Here is a 16,977-nt window from a genome sequence, read left to right on the forward strand (position 1 = left end):
AAGGTGACTCTTCACACATTCAGCAATATGCTTCTTTATGATGATGTTTATTCCTCCAAGCATTGTCCTCTACTCCCACAGAAATCAAGGAGAATTTTCCTAGTAAACTTTATAGGTGGTAGCTTTTTACATTTGCTGGGGGAATTCTGTGATTTAAGACAGCTGTGCTATAGCTGTGATCATTACTATTCCCAGAAAAAGATGTCATAGTTTAGCCCGGCAGGCAGCTGAGCACCATGCAGCTGTACACTCACTTCCCCCAAAGTGGGAACGGGGAGAGAATCAGAAGAAGACAAAGTAGAACTTGTCTGTTGAGGTAAGGACAGTTTAATAGAAAAGAAAAGAAAAGGGGAAGGGTCTGGAAATGAAAAGAATACACAAAGCAAGTGATGCCGGATGCCATTGCTCACCACCAGCTGACCAATGCCCAGCCAGTCCACAGGCAATGGTAGCCCCCTAGACACCTTAGCCAACTCCCCTCAGTTTTATTGCTCAATATGACCCCACATGGCAAGGGACATCCCTTTGGTCAGTTCTGGCCAGCTGTCCTGGCTGTGTCCCCTCCAAGATCCTTGTTGCCCCCAACCTCCTCGCTGGCAGGGCAGTGTGAGAATCTGGAATGTTCTTGGCTTAGTGTAAGCGCTGCTCAGCAACAAATAAAACATCAGTGTGTTATCAGCATTATTTTCCTCCTACATCCATAACATGACACACACCAACCCCTATGAAGAAAATTAACTCTATCCCAGCCAAAACCAGGACAAGAGAGCGGTAATATTCTTCTCCACCCTGTGCCTGGAAAGGACACCTCTAAGATGTCTTTTGACAGGACTGTTGTACAGGAATTAAAACAGAAACAAAAATAAAAACAAGCAATGCAAACAGAGTATCTCTACAAAATCAGAGGAAACCAGATATGCTTTGGATGCATGGGTAAAAAAATTACATAAAAATCTTTGGCCCATCTGTGTTGACAGTACCCAGTACAGTATCTCTCACTTTGGGTTTCAGTTCAACCATTCTTTTCAAACAATTTCAATTTGCTCATTAATTTGTCCATGTGTTACTTCAAACAGCTGAGCTCTATCCTGCTTGTTATGCACACAGTGTAGTTATTTTCTGTACCCAAACCACCAATTCAATAGACTACTAGCTTCCCAAATCACTCATATATCTTCCAACAGTTGCACATCCACCTATTCCAAATGAACATTCTCAGCCCAAAAGAAACATGCAGCACTGCTGCATAGTCCCTCAACCTTTGAACATAAGGCACGCTGTTTTACTGTTCTGCTGTTAAATTTTTACAGGGATAGACTTCTGTATATATATGTCACTAAATGTGAAAGTAAGCAACTAAAAATAAAACAGATCTCAAATTTGGCAATGTGTTTGTGTTAAGTTTTTAACTGGCTTCACAATGTACAATCACAACGTGAAGCAATCTTTACACACATTCTTCCCTAATATGTCTTACGGTGAACTGGCTCCAGGTGAAGACATGGCATCATCAAGGAGGCATGGACAGTTCAGCAGAACTGACCCTGGAGATATGGCTCTAATTTATGATTTAAATAAACCTGAATTAATCCTGTATGTTCTCCTCGTGCAATGGTTGCACAACCCTCATGCTCTTTTTCCTTGGCCTTATACTCCTTTCCCCTCCCGACTTCATACTATTCTCAAAGAGGTCACAGTTCTTGTGTCCCTCTGCTCTCTGATTCAAGCTTCAGGACCCCACAGACAGATATAACCTAGGTTAAAAGCTAAACAATTTTAAACCAAACACCTTAGCTGATTTCTTTTTGTTTAGGCAAAGATATGAAGGGGACTTTTTATTGAACTTAAAGGCTTTCTTATATCCTGTGCTTTCATATTCAAGTGCTAACATTTCTATATCCTTGAATGTCATGAAAAGACTTTTTTCATTCTTGTTGAGTTAAAATAGTTTGTAAAGTCTGAAGTAGACTCTGAAGCAGATGAAAGGGCTGGAGCAGCAGTAGAAAGCCAGGTCTTGAGGCTCTGAGTCACTTTCAGAAACCCACCCCATGCTTATTTTCCGTATCAACATATAACTGCACCAAACAGGAGATGTCCACTTGATTTTCCATGACAAACTTCTGAGTCCTCTACAGCACGGTCACATGCCCTGACCTCTCCCTGCCCCACTGGGCTCTATCTGAATGCTGGAAGGGCTCTGCCCCAAAGCTGTCTCTCAAGGTGAGGATGGTGGCATAGAAGTCACTGATGCTAGGATGAACCAGGACTGAACAACACACTTGCAAATCACTTGCTTTAGGTTGTCAGGTGGTTCCCAGAGAGCAAAATGCTATGTGTTACCCAACCCCTCCAAATACCAGCTTTAGGAAGTCCGTCTTCCCATCCCCCAGTGTAATACTCATCAGTATACCCAGAGATTTACAGGCTGTGAGTGCCAGCTCACACCCCACATACCCAGACACCACAGGCTGCAGGGCTCCACCTTTTTATGATTGAAGTTAACCCACAAAAACATTCATTCCTCCTTCCTCTTGCTGTTCCCAGATCATTACATAGTGAAAGTTCTAATCTGTTAGTGAAAGTTGATGTGTTTACAACTCTAGCCCATTTGAAAAAAAAAAAAAAAAGCCTTAGGTTGCGTAAGCAAGTGAAGCATGGGGCTGAGAGGAAAATTGTTTTTTGAAAAAAATAAAAAAAGCAATTCTTTGGTAAGTTCTAGGTCTGGATTTATGGGACAAAAGTCCCTTCAGTCCACTCTAGAAGGCTTTTTCCATTAACATCGGGATAAATCATAACACTAGCAATCAATTCTGAATCCTGCAATGTATTGAGAGGTGGTTTCTGCAGCTGCAGGCTGCACTCTGTTTTGATGAACAAGTGTTCATTTCATCACTTTCACAGGTTTTCAAAATGAGTCCAGTGAATTAAATCTGGAATTTTATTATGCATCAAATGTGTATCATATTGATAAACAACTATATTGTAAAAATGAATGGCAGCTCATAGTGCCATGTTTTACAGCCCAAAAGGAATGTCTTTCCGCATACAGTAGCTGTATAGCTTGAACTTGCATATCACATACGTCTGGCACAAAATACATTTTTGCTTATTCATTCACCTTGACAGCAACATAGTTTAATTTTTGTTGCTGTTGTTGTTGTTCCTTATTTACAGAATAAAAAGGACAGTTATATTCTCTGTTGAATTTTTCCTTTTCCTCCCCCTCTGCAACTCTCACTTCATCAGTGATCTGAGGATTTTGTACATTCTGACAGAGATAATCCACAAACAAGTTCTTGCATTTTAAAATGTATATGTATCAGATGATAATACATCGTCATCTAAAAATCAAGTAATTATGAGTGGAGACCTATGTTTTGTGTTTTCCAATTTTGTTTTAAGAAAGATTAGTAAGCTATCAAATGAAACACTTAAATATTTAATCTTTTAGATCTATTTTTTTTGTTGTTTCTTTTGTTCCTAGAATAAAAGAAGTACTTAGAATACCCTGAATTCTTAATTTAGTGGCTGTTGGATAAAAGATTTTGAAGATAATTTCATTTTTAATCATTTAAGATTTTAAATTTACAATTTATTATTGGTTAAGAAGGCAGTCTTGAAAAAAAGCAGAGCTAAATCATAAAAATATGTATCTGAACCACCAATGACTTTTCACATAGTAATCTATCTGAAAGTTAAAAATACCAGACAATTCCATACTGATGAAAAATCAAAATGATTATATTATCGAATCTTAGTTCCACAGGTATTCTCCATCCTGCAACTGGTTGGGTGAGGTTAAATTGACTGAAACACATTACAAAAAAATCAACACGGGACAGTATCAGAAAATACATCTCCCCTTTTTAGCCAGTCATCTGGAAAAGTGAAACTGTATTTTTGATTTCACAAAACAAAATAATTGACTTTTTAAAATCAGTTAATGCCTTTCTTCTTCCCTTCCACCCCTTCATTACAACTATGGTGGGGTATGGTGGGCAATACAAAGAAATAGTGACAGTAAGAAAGAAGATGCAATGCTTTAAGCTGGTATTACTGCTGCCTGTTTTGATGTGAAACTGTAGTTTGCAATTCTTGGATTCCTCCCATGCTAACACTTTCCCCTCATTTTCCTGTTTTCTGCATCTTACTGTTGGTTTTCTTCTCCTTTCACATACAGACATAAACATACGATCATTCAAACTTCTAACCTTCATTTTCAAATCTCAAGGAAATTGTATTGCTCATACTATTTAACTTCAGACCTGCACTGTTTTACAGTTCTTTGGATAGTTCTAGGTCACAGAACATGAAGCAATTGGCCAAAACAAAGACACATTTATCTATTTCTTCTATTTGACCTGTTCCATTTGGTTGTAACTTTAACAGCAGATTTTAAGAACATAGTGAATGGTCTGTAGGCCAAACAGACTAGGCACTATGGCAAATAAAAAAAACATTTCATAGTACAGGAATACTTATGCTTTTGAATGAATTACAGCCAATTACATCTGATGTGCTGAAAGATATATATATATTTTTAATTAAATATAGAATCACAAACTTCAGCTGAATTCAACCATTTCTTTTGTGAAACCTACATTTTTGCAGCTTTTAGTTTTTTTGGGGGTCTTTTTTACCTTATCAAAACAGCCAGGTATTAGACTAATGTCAACAAAACATTGTTCTTTGGAATATTCCTTTCCAATTAGGAGAATCCTTCATCTTTAACAAATGGATTTATTATCTGTATTGCTTTTGCAATATATTACATTATTACAACGAAGTGCCAAAGCAGGACAATAATACTTAATGACAACTCAAGTCAGACCAAGAAAAAAATAATAGAAACTGTACTAAACAAAGCAATTATTTCAGCTGTTAAGTACATAAGTGTAGCTGTTCTGAAGCTAAAATAAGATGAAGCTCTTCAGAACTCAAATATAGTAACAAAAATTTACGTCCATGGAAATTCATTTTTTTTTCTACCAGTCTTTTATTCTTTTTATAGATCCAATCAGGAAACTATATATATATGTATATATATATATATATATCAGGATATATATATATATATACATATATATACAGTATATATATATACACACACATATATATATACACATATATATATACACTATATATATACATATATATACATAAATATATACACTATTTATTATTTTTTTAATAATATTTTCTATGGACTTAAAGATTTTTTTTCTCCTTTACAAAAAAGCCCCACCTTGCATTGCTTTCTAAATTACTGTCTTTCTAGTAATTGACCAATATTTCTATAGTGAATTAAAAAAATAAAGAGCTTTTTAAGCACCATTAGGATAGATCATTTGGTTAGTATAGCTCTCTAGAAGTTAAAAATCAGTGCTGATCATCACTGAGTATTTGATTTTTATGTTATTTCTATGTGGTAATAGAACATGGGCAATAATATTTCTTAGTTTATACTGAACTTAAAAGTTAAAATTAAAGATTTAACATTGGTAAAAGTGAGTTAGCATTCTCAAAACCATTATTTAATGTTTGCACTTAGAAAATATATTCAAAACACAGTCATTTGTATGCAAAATTATAGACTATGTGCATCACCATTTTACAGTAAAGTGCAAACCTTTTATTAATGTTTGTGATTTTTGTTAGGAACATAATATCTAGGAAAAGTATAACTTCTCACATTTTACTTATATATTTATTACCATTCCAAGAACTAAAGCATTTTGCAGAACATGACAGAATGGAATTGAGACAGGGTGAACATTACCTTTATATGGATGGTCTTTGACTCAGGATTCAAAATATTTTGCACATTAGAATTACAGAATCATAGAATGGTTGAGGTTAGCAGGGACTTTAGAGATCACCTAATTCCAACTCCCCCACCTCCACCAGACCAGGTTGCCCTAAGCCACATACAGCTTGACCTTGAAGACTTACAGGGATGCAGCACCCATACAACTTTTGTGGGCAACATGTTCCAGTGCTTCATCACCCTCTTAGTGAAGATTTTCTTCCAAATATCTAATACAAATCTACTCTATTTTATTTTAAAGCTGTTGCCCCTTGTCCGATCGCTATGCTCCTTGATAGAGTCCCTCTCCAGCTTTTTTGTAGGCTCTCTTTAGGTACTGATAGGCTGCTATAAAGTCCTCTTGGAGCCTTCTCTTCTCCAGACTGTACAACCCCAACTCCCTCAACCTGTCTTCATAGGAGAGGTGCTCCAGCCCTCTGATCGTCCTTATGGCCCTCCTCTGGATTTGCCCCAACATGTCCATGTCCTTCTTATATTGGGGGCCCCAGAGCTCAATGCAGTACTCCAGGTGGGGTCTTGTGAGAGCAGAATAGAGAGGAAGAATAACTTCCCTCGCCCTGATGGCCACACTTCTTTTGATGCAGCCCAGGATATGATTGGTTTTCTGGGCTGCATGTACACACTGCTGGCTCATGATGAATTTCTCATCAACCAACAACCCCAGGTCCTTCTCCTCAGGGCTGCTTTCAATCCACTCATTGCCCAGCCTGTATTTGTGCTTGGGATTGCCCCGGCCGAGGTGCAGGGCCTTGCACTTGGCCTTGTTGAACTCAATGAAGGTCTCGTGGGCCCACCTCTCAGGCCTGCCCATGTCCCTCTGGATGGTATCCCTTCCCTCCAGTGTGTCAACCACACCACACAGCTCAGTGTCATTGGCAAACTTACTGAGGGTGTACTCAATCCCACTGTACATGTCACCAACAAAGATGCTAAATAGTGTCAGTCCCAATACTGATCCTTGAGGAACACCTCCCATTACTGATCTCTAGATGGACATTGAACCGTTGACTGCAACTCTTTGAGTGCAACCATCCAGCCAATTCCTTGCCCAGTGAGTGATCCATCCATCAAATCCATGTCTCTGGAATTTATAGACAAGTATGTCATGGGGGACAGTGTCAAATCATAGAATCATAGAATACCTTGGGTTGGAAACGACCTTAAAGACAATCTAACTCCATCCCACCTGCCATAGGCAGGGATGCCACCCACTAGATTAGCTTGGCCAAGGCCCCATCCAACCTGGTCTTTAGCACCTCCACGGATGGGACATCCACAACTTCTCTGGACAATCTGTTCCAGTGCCTCACTACCCTTAGAGTGAAGAAATTCCTCTTAATGTTTAATCTAAATCCATTCTCTTTTACTTTAAGACCATTCACCTTTGTCCTATCATTATCTACCCAAGTAAAGAGTCCTTCATCTTTTTTTGTAGAACCCCTTTAAGTATTGAAAGGCCACAGAGAGGTCTCCCCAGAAACACTTTGCACAAATCCATGTAGATGACATCCGTTGCTCTTCCCTTATCCACCAAAACTGTAACCCATCATGCAAGGCCACAAGATTTGTCAGGCATTACCTGCCCTTCGTGACGCCATGTTGGTGGTCACCAATCACCTCCTTATTTTCCATGTGCCTTAGTATAGGTTCCAGGAAAATCTGCTCCATGATCTTGCTGGGCACAAAGTTGAGACTGACCAACCTTTAGTTCCCCAGGTCTTCCTTTTTAACTTTTAAAAAATGGGGGTTATATTTCCCCATTTCCAGTCAGAACTTCGCTGGACTGCTACGACTTCTCAAATATCATGGACAGTTGCTTAGCAACTTTACCTCCTGCCTCAAGATGTGCAGATGCACCTCATCAGGTCCCATGGACTTGTGCGCCTTCAACTTCCTTAGATGGTATCAAACCTGATCTTCTCCTACAGTGGGAGGTTCTTCATTTTCCCAGTCCCTACCTTTGCCTTCTGTGACTTCGGCTGTGTGGCTAGAGCACTTGCTGGTGAAGACTGAGTCAAAAAAGTCGTAGAGTACCTCAGCCTTCTCTATAATCCAGGTTACCAGATCCCCTGTTTCCTTCCATAAAAGGCCCATAATTTCTCTATTCTTCTTTTTGTTACTGGCTTAGTTATAGAAGTCTTTTTTGTTGCTCTTGACTTCCCTGGCCAGATTTAATTCTCTCAGGGCTTCAGCTTTCCTAACCTAATCCTTGGCTGCTTGGATGATTTCTCTGTATTCCTCACAGACTATCTGTCCTTTCTTCCACCCTCTGTAAGCTTCCTTTTTGTGTTTGAGTTTGGCCAAGAGCTCATGTTCATCCATTGCAGGCCTCCTGGCTTTTTTGCCTGATTTCCTCTTTGTTGAGATATACTTTTCCTTAGTTTGGAGGAGGTGATACTTGGATATTAGCCAGCTTTTTAGGGTCCATCTTCCCTCCAGGGCTTTCTCCCATGGTACTCTACCAAGCAGATCCCTGGAGAGGCCAAGTCCTGAAGACCAGGGTAGTGATCTTGTTGTGTGCCCTCCTTGCTACACTAAGTATCTTGAATGGCACCATTTCATGGTCGCTGCAGCCAGGGCTGCCCTTGAGCTTCACATTCCCCACCAGTGCCTCCTTGTTGGTAAGAATAAAGTTCAGCATAACACCTCTCCCAATTTGTTCCTTTATATCTTGGAAAAGGAAGTTATCAACACACTCCAGGAACCTATTGTCTTGCTTATGCCTTGTTGTGCTGTCCCTCTAACAGATATTGAGGTTTTTGAAGTTCCACATGAGGACCAGGGCTTGTGAATGTGAGGCTGCTCCCATCTATCTATCTATAGAGGGCCTAATCTGCTTGTTCTTCCAGGTTGGCTGGCCTGTAGCAGACTCTAATGTCTGCCTGTAGCAGACTGATGTCACCTCTCCCTGCCTTCCCTCCTATTTTAGGGCATCAGTTCAATTAGTGTTTCCAAGACTAATCACTGTACCAGTCTGATAGCCTTATTTTGAAAAGATTGGGAGATAAGAATAACTCAAATATTCTTTCAGGCAAGACAAGCTGAGTATCTTGTATGTTATAAGAACATGGAAAACCTGTCATTCATCAAATGCCCATAGTACAAAATATTTTGTGTCAGAACATTTTTGCATATATAGTTGTATTCTGCATGTATTTTGTGTGTACAAAGATAGAGCTAGATGTTTACACCTTTCAAGGGACAAACTGATGGGACTGAATCACCAACCATCTATAGTGTATTGAAAAGTAAGAGCATATTCATCTCTTTTCATGATACCTAGAATGACATCAGGATTCCCCTGAAAGTGATGGTAGAGATAATTAACATATGTCAGTATATCTTGAAAAAAGTTGTGATATCAGATACTTGGAAGTTATAGCTACAGAAACATAGGTTGGAAATATATATAAGTATATATTTTTATTAACAAGTGCAAATTGAATTAAATAAGAACTTTCAAGAGATAAAGCAAGATCTTGCAATCTTTTAAACAGGATTAGATATATTTCTCAGTTAAGAAAACTCAAATTATTGTCTGGAGTCAATGTAGGTTACTCTTAGAATCATAGATTTGCTGAAATTAGAATGCATGTCTTCAGATATTCAGTCTACCCTAACTACCTAAGCAGGATCATCTAGAGTACATTGTTCATTACTGTGTACAGTAAGGGTTTTAATGTCTCCAAAGATAGAGACTCCTCAACTTGTGCAAGAAATCTGCTTCAGTGTTTGTTCACTCTCAATGGTTAAAAAACAACCAACCAACCAACCAACCAACCAAACAAACAAAAACAAAGCAACCAACCAAACAAAAACAAACAAAAAACACAAGTTATTTCTTATATTTAAACAGAATTTCTTGTATTTCAGTTTCTGCCCATTGCCTTTTGTCCTTGGTACCACTGAGAAGATTCTGATTCTGTCTTCTTTACACCGATCCACATCATTAGGGATTGAATACTTTGAAAAGTTTGATTATGATCAAGATATCAAAATTCAAGATTATGAATGAAGATACCAAACCCTCTCCTTTGGGCTGCTGAAAGTTTAGGTTGCTCTTGCAATTGGGATTTTAGATAGTCATCTACTATCACTGTGCTAAAAAATATAGTAACTGTAATTTGGTAAGTATAAGTCTACGTGTGGGCAATATCCAGAATTTAGGCAAAGATGACTTAGAACTACATCCTGCCTTCTTGTCTAATGTATTGCTTCCATCTTCGGTATATATTAGTTTAATAATATTCTGCAGATTTACTTTTTGCATTCAGTTAGTGTTTGACAGAATTCAGGGTGTTGAGAATATTGTGGAAAGCATTATGATGATATAGATAAAAAAGATGCATGTTGTCCTACTGAATTTTGATTACATCAGAGAGAAAGGGTTGACTTCTTTTCATTGAAAACAAACGTAGTACTCTCCTCAGATTAGAATGAGAACAGAACAAAAGCCAAACCAATTTTAAACAAGTTCTATAGCCTCCACAGATGGATGAGACACCAAGAGAATTTGACTTCTCTCATGTGATGTCTTCATGGAAGAATGAGAATTTTTAAAGGTCTTAGATTGGGTTCAGTAAATTTGAAAACTTTTAAAAATGCTTTTTTTTTTCTTTTTTTTTTTTCATAGGTCAGTAAAAAAAATTAAAAGACAACTGTTTTCTGTTATAAAGATATCTATAGTAATACAAACTTCTAAAGTCTGTCAGGTGAAACCATATAGGCAATACTTATTTCTGTCAATAGACATCTCATTTTCTATTTTTTTTCCCAATGCACATTATATTGCTTCTGAGATGCAATGTAATTTGGATTTAAGGAGTAGAGAGTATTATCAAGTATTTTGAAAAACATTAGCAGTGGAAGAAACACTGAATGAGACTTCAAAAACACTGGATACGACTATTTAAATACAGACATACTACAATAAGCTAAATGCATTTGAAATTACAGAAGTCACTATTATTCTTTGTTCTTTCAAGACTTTAAGTTGCTTTAACACTTCTAGAGGTAAACATTTTAATTTTCCTTGAAGTATCTGTTCATTTTCAAGAATTTGCCTCAATAACTGAATTTAAATTGACATGCCAGGAAACCAAGAAAAAATCTATTTACACTAGTTTTATTTAAAATTGTTTAGAAACCCAAAAGAAATCAATTGTTGTGTACATGCACTTTAAATGTCAGCAAATGTGAAATGAAATGAAATGAAATGAAATGAAATGAAATGAATTTTTGATAACATCAGGAAAGTCAGTATTTATAGTTTAGTCATATTAGAGCATTGCCCAATAGACCCATTGTACATCATCATCTGTCAGCATTTTATTAGAAACACAGGTATTTGACATTCCACAAAAGGTCTGTCATGATTCATGAAATTTTTTCTTAAACAAATTTTGAAATGTGTTTTTAATTTGCTTAGATACAAAAAGTTAATTGCATGGGAAGGTTTTTATTTTTTTTTCCTCCATATTCCTCTATCTAATACTAAATAGTTTTCTTTTTGAAAATGAGCTCTTGTTGGCAACTAGCCTGTGGCAAAGTATAATAATTTTCATCATTAAAAATAGGGAAAGCTGATATTCTGAGTGAGAATATGGAATGATAAATTAATAATATATATAAATACTATGAAGAGAGGACCTCATTAAAATTCATTACACATTGTAAGGTCTGATCAAAATAGAATTAAAATAACTTACTTTTTCCACTACTATTTATATGTTTATTTCTGTTTACGTGAAGTTGCTTACAAAGCTCATAAAAGCAAAGCTTGTTGTCCATTTTACTGTCTGTTTTATAAGCCACTGGTCTTGCAAATATCTTGTCCCAAAAGAATAAAAATGTCATGTTCTTTTTGAAGTAATTGATGGATTTTCTTCTTAAAGTATCTTCTTTGAACACTGTCCTGGTTTCAGGTAGGACAGAGTTAATTTTCCTCCTAGTAGCTGGCAGGGTGTTATGTTTTGGATTAGGATGAGAAGAGCGCTGATAACATGCTGATGTTTTAATTGTTGTAGAGCAATGCTTACACCAAGCCAAGGACTTTTCAGCTTCTCGCTCTGTCCTGCTAGCGAGCAGGCTGGGGGTGCAGCAGGAGCTGGGAGGGGACAGACCCAGGACAGCTGACCCAAACTGGCCAAAGGGGTATTCCATACCATCTGACGTCATGCTGAACAATATATAGGGGTGGCTAGCCGGGGTGGGGGGGGCCAGCTGCTCGGGGATAGGCTGGGCATCGGTCAACGGGTGGTGAGCAATTGCATTGTGCATCACTTATTTCGTACACATTATTACTATTAATATCATTATTATTATTATTATTGTTATTATTTTTCCTGTCTTAATAAACTGTCGTTATCTCAACTCACAGGCTTCACTTTCCCGTTTCTCTCCCCCATCCCGGAGAGGGAGGGGGGAGGGTGAGCGAATGGCTGTGTGGTGTTTGGCTGCCAGCCGGGCTAAACCACAACAAACACCTGGAAGACTAGCCTCCATTTTACAAAATCTTTGAGCAAAAATCCAAATAAAATTTACAAGAAACTTAAAGGTTATCTTCTGAGCCAATGAGGACCGGCAGTGACTGATCACAGAGTCATAACTCAATGTTCCTTTCAGTGGTAAAGATTTAAGGTTAAAGGTGAGAGACTTAGGATAATCAGAGATATGAGATTCTCAAAACTAGGGAAAAAAAAAAAAAAAGCTTTTCATAAAAATATGAACTAATTCTTACAATCAGACTATCACCTCAATACCAAAATTCCTATCTTAGAATACTTGCAAATGCTAAAATATCTCAGGGCCAAGGAGAGAAGCAAGAGAAAGCCTTGGACTGATTTTGACAGTTTAGTTTTGATAGGGTAACAGCAGTAACTTCCACAACTTTTGCTACATATTCTCAGTCCAGCTTTCCATTCTATTTAAAAACAAAATTCACACATACTAGAATGTAAACAGTATCCTCTATCAGTTTCTCCCTGAACAGAGATAAATTTTCTTCTCTGTTACCCTTTATTAATTACACCTGATATCAGTTTCTAACAGCAGAAAAACAAAGTGCCGTTTGTGTTACTTGTATCTAAATCCTTTTAGAGCCATTGCTTTCCTGGATATTGTTCCTCTTTATGTGAGTATGGGCACAGTCTTTGTATCTACATGTCTACCATTATATTTGTTTATTTTAAACTCATTTTATTTGAGTTATACACAGCTTCTGAAGCAATCATCTGAAATAGCTTTCTCTATTGATTTTGCTTCTATTTATTTAGACAGTAAAATTAACTTGCAGTTAAGATACAGTATTGGGGTGCATTTGGAATTTTGCAAAAGGGTGCTGCGTTCCAAGCTTACAAATACATGAATCAAAATGCCTATTTTACTAATCCAGGCACAAAGGCTTCTAGAGTTCTAGAAGTATTTACACAATGCTCTTAGGCATACAGTTTAATTTTCAGGTAGTCCAGTGTGGAGCCATGAGGGTGACTCCATGATCCTTGTGGGTTCGTTCCAACTCAGGATATTCTATGATCCTATTATTCTATTAGGATGAAGGTTGAAGAAAACCGTGCTTCTGCAGAGATTAATCAAGAAAAATTAGCTAGTCCTGGTTATATGACAGAGATGGGTATCAGCAATAAGTATTTTATAGCCTGCTTTATTAGTCACAATGTGCTGTGATACACGCTTTGAATGTATTTTGTCATCAGGAAGTATACAGCTAAAAGTAGGTTATTAATATATTTCTTCATTTTTACACAGCAAAATTTAATTCAGATTTTAAGTTGAATTTAAGGTTCTGGCTTTTATTCCAGTGGCAACATGCTCATGAAATGAAGCATCTATTACAAGCACCTCTGTAGCTCCTAATAGTGCAGTATTTAAGAGCCAAATACATGATGGTACATAGCTGAACCGAACCAGGTAGGCAATGAGAACCATAGCCACACAAAAGATTAAAGAATTGTAGTGTTGAATGTTGGTAAGATTGATATTTAGGCACCTTGCCACCCAGTTGAGTTCTTAGCCCCATGTTAGGCATTCAAGATGAGTCCTAAAAGCAGAACTGAGAGTCTGAATCATTTTTAACGATCACTTTGGATACCAAATTTTAATTCCTAAAAAGAAAGTTTCTGTTGCCAGTAAAGAAATTAGTTTGTAGAGCTATTTATGTAGGAAAACCTTCCACCCATACTATATATGTTAAGATAAGGATGAGTGAAAGATAACCTGAAACTCAATATGATATTTCTTATACTTTTTAAGGGCCTTTTAAAAATAGCTGCCATATGAATAGCCAATGCCAAGTCAGTCCAGAGCCAGACAACTGACTCTAGGCAAGATTTATGTATAACTGAATGAGTAGGATCATCACATGTTTCAGCAGAAAAATTCAAAGCTTTTGATAATCCTTTTCTTCTCCGTCTCTACCTGCAATTTCTGAAAAATATAAACAAATGATAGTTACATTGTGATTAGATACAATTCAAATTTAATGTTCCAACTCTCCGAAAACACCTACAAGAAAACATCCCCTGCAAACTAGAGGAATAATTAAGAGGAGATAGCCCACGTGATTTGGGAAGGAGTGGAATAAAATATCTTCAAGCAACAGTCTTCAGGATGCACCAGTTCTCATTGACACATCCAATTTTTTTTTTACATACATAGGGTCTGATTCTCAGGTACGAAATCAATTTATCCATACTGTCAAAGTACATCTGAGTCAAAGTACAAACATAACTCATTGCATACAATGGAAAAATCTGTAGTCAGAGCTTTGTGATAAAGTTTCATTTTGCTAGAGTAAGGCACAGGGTTCTTTTTGCTGTACTCTTCTGAAAGACTATACATTTAGTTTCTTTCTCCCAGTGTAAGAAACAGTCACCTCAGAAGAGAGTGAGGTTAAGTAGTACAAACAAGAAGCAGAAGTTTCCTTTCTTCTTAAGTGGATGGAGCAAAATTTATTCATCAGGCGGTGACAAAGACAAAGCTATATACACCAGGTATGTTCACGAGACATGAGATCTAAATATTCATTTATCAACAAGGGATCAGGTTATCACCTTGCTTCTGTGCATTTAAGAGAGATGTAGGAGGGTGAAAGAATGTGCTGACAGTGTTGATGAATCATGCCAACTCTGTAGAGCTTCTGCTTTGGCAGAGAAAACATGAGGCAGGGTGATGGATCTGCTCACTTGCTCACACTCCCTTGTGTAATTCAGTCCTAAAACAAGAAGAAGAAACTGAAGCAAGACCATTTACAATGATACTCCTAGACATATACCATAAGAAGTGTTATTTAACAGTTTATGTCCCTCTCAGAAGTCAAAGGATAATGTCGAGCTTTCCACATGTGAATGTCAGTTCATGCTCCTTGTTATTTTTTGATTACTGTGTTTGTCATTGGGTAAATAAAATTTCACTGTACACAAGCCAGGTAAGGGACAAGTTGTTAGGGTACTAACATAAGAGAGTCCTAGCATAACTCCCTGCTCCTGCACCACATCATTTGTGATGAATAATCACATCCTTGGTGGAATTTCAGACTAAGGGCTCAGAATAATTTCCCCCACAATACATAGAGGAGCTAGATGCTTCAAAGTGGCTGTCATAAAAAAACAGACTGCAAAGTAGGACTGCCATAGAAAAGTAGTGATGAATGCTGAGGAGAGGAATTACAGTATCTTAAATTTCATCTGTCACTCAAGTTTGAGTTATTCTTTACATTCAAGATGGGCAAACTTGAAACTTCTCTCTCTCTTATATTTCAGAACTAGAAGAAAGATCCTACCCTTTTCCCAGGGTTAGCAAAAAGATCGGCAACTGTCTGTGCAGCAGCTAAAAGGGCAGAGTGCTCAGCTACCACCTGGGTCAGATGAGTTCAGTTTCCTTTCCTCTGCAAAAGGCTCAGAGCCCACATTTTGTGATTCCTCAGACAGTATCCAACAAACCAGATGCTGCTCCATCTTAATGTTAAACATATAGGAGATAATTGCATCCCAATGCAATTCATGTCTTGATGAGAAGCATGCCTGAATAGCCTCTTCTTGGCTACATAGAGCTGAAAGTTTTAAAAATACCAAAACGAAGTAGTGATCAGGGGGTGTGACAAGAAAATCAGAGTGGAAGTGACTGCTTTACAAACCCAAATAGCTCAAGAATTGTTAATAACACAGACTTTCTGAATTATTTTTTATTGAATTTCTTTTTTAATGAACAATATATTTTCAGAAAGCTTATTTTTTCCACTCCATAATTCCTAATAACTAAAACTCAGTTGTGTGGCATGCAATCCTTTACTGTAATTTAGAAGTTTCTTCTTCAGGAAAGGGGAACTTATTTGAGATGAGCAATCTCATATACAGATTGTAGAGCTCCATTACCTCTGAACTAAATACCCTAGTGCGATGCAAATAGAGAAGGGAAACATCATTCATTTCTCCCATCTTATTCTTGCCAGAGCGGTTTGCAAGATTCTGGGTAAGGTCAGCTATACATATTCTTATGGAGTACAGGGGCTGCAGCCTTTCCTCCATCATGCAACAGGAAAGCTTTTTATCCAGTGTCAAACTATAGACGATCCTACTTATGTGAGAACAGACAGCTGCCAACATACAACGCAGGAAATCTTTTTCAGTTTTGTGGAATTGTGTTTGATAGTAAACAGCTATAGAGACAGTCTTATTAAAAGCAGGCAAAAATCTTCAAATTTCCTTAGATTGCAAAATACTTGCATCAAAATAAATCTTTCTCTCTCTTTCTCTCTCTTTCTCTCTCTTTCTCTCTCTCTCTCTCTCTTTCTCTTTCTCTTTCTCTTTCTCTTTCTCTTTCTCTTTCTCTTTCTCTTTCTCTTTCTCTTTCTCTTTCTCTTTCTCTTTCTTTCTCTTTCTCTTTCTCTTTCTCTCTTTCTCTCTCTCTTTCTCTCTTTCTCTCTCTCTTTCTCTCTCTCTTTCTCTTTCTCTTTCTCTTTCTCTTTCTCTTTCTCTTTCTCTTTCTCTTTCTCTTTCTCTTTCTCTTTCTCTTTCTCTTTCTCTTTCTCTTTCTCTTTCTTTCTCTTTCTCTTTCTCTTTCTCTTTCTTTCTCTTTCTCTTTCTCTTTCTCTTTCTCTTTCTCTTTCTCTTTCTCTTTCTCTTTCTCTTTCTCTT

The sequence above is a fragment of the Cygnus atratus genome, chromosome Z (genome assembly GCF_013377495.2).
Source record: "Cygnus atratus isolate AKBS03 ecotype Queensland, Australia chromosome Z, CAtr_DNAZoo_HiC_assembly, whole genome shotgun sequence".
NCBI classification, from domain to species: domain Eukaryota; kingdom Metazoa; phylum Chordata; class Aves; order Anseriformes; family Anatidae; genus Cygnus; species Cygnus atratus.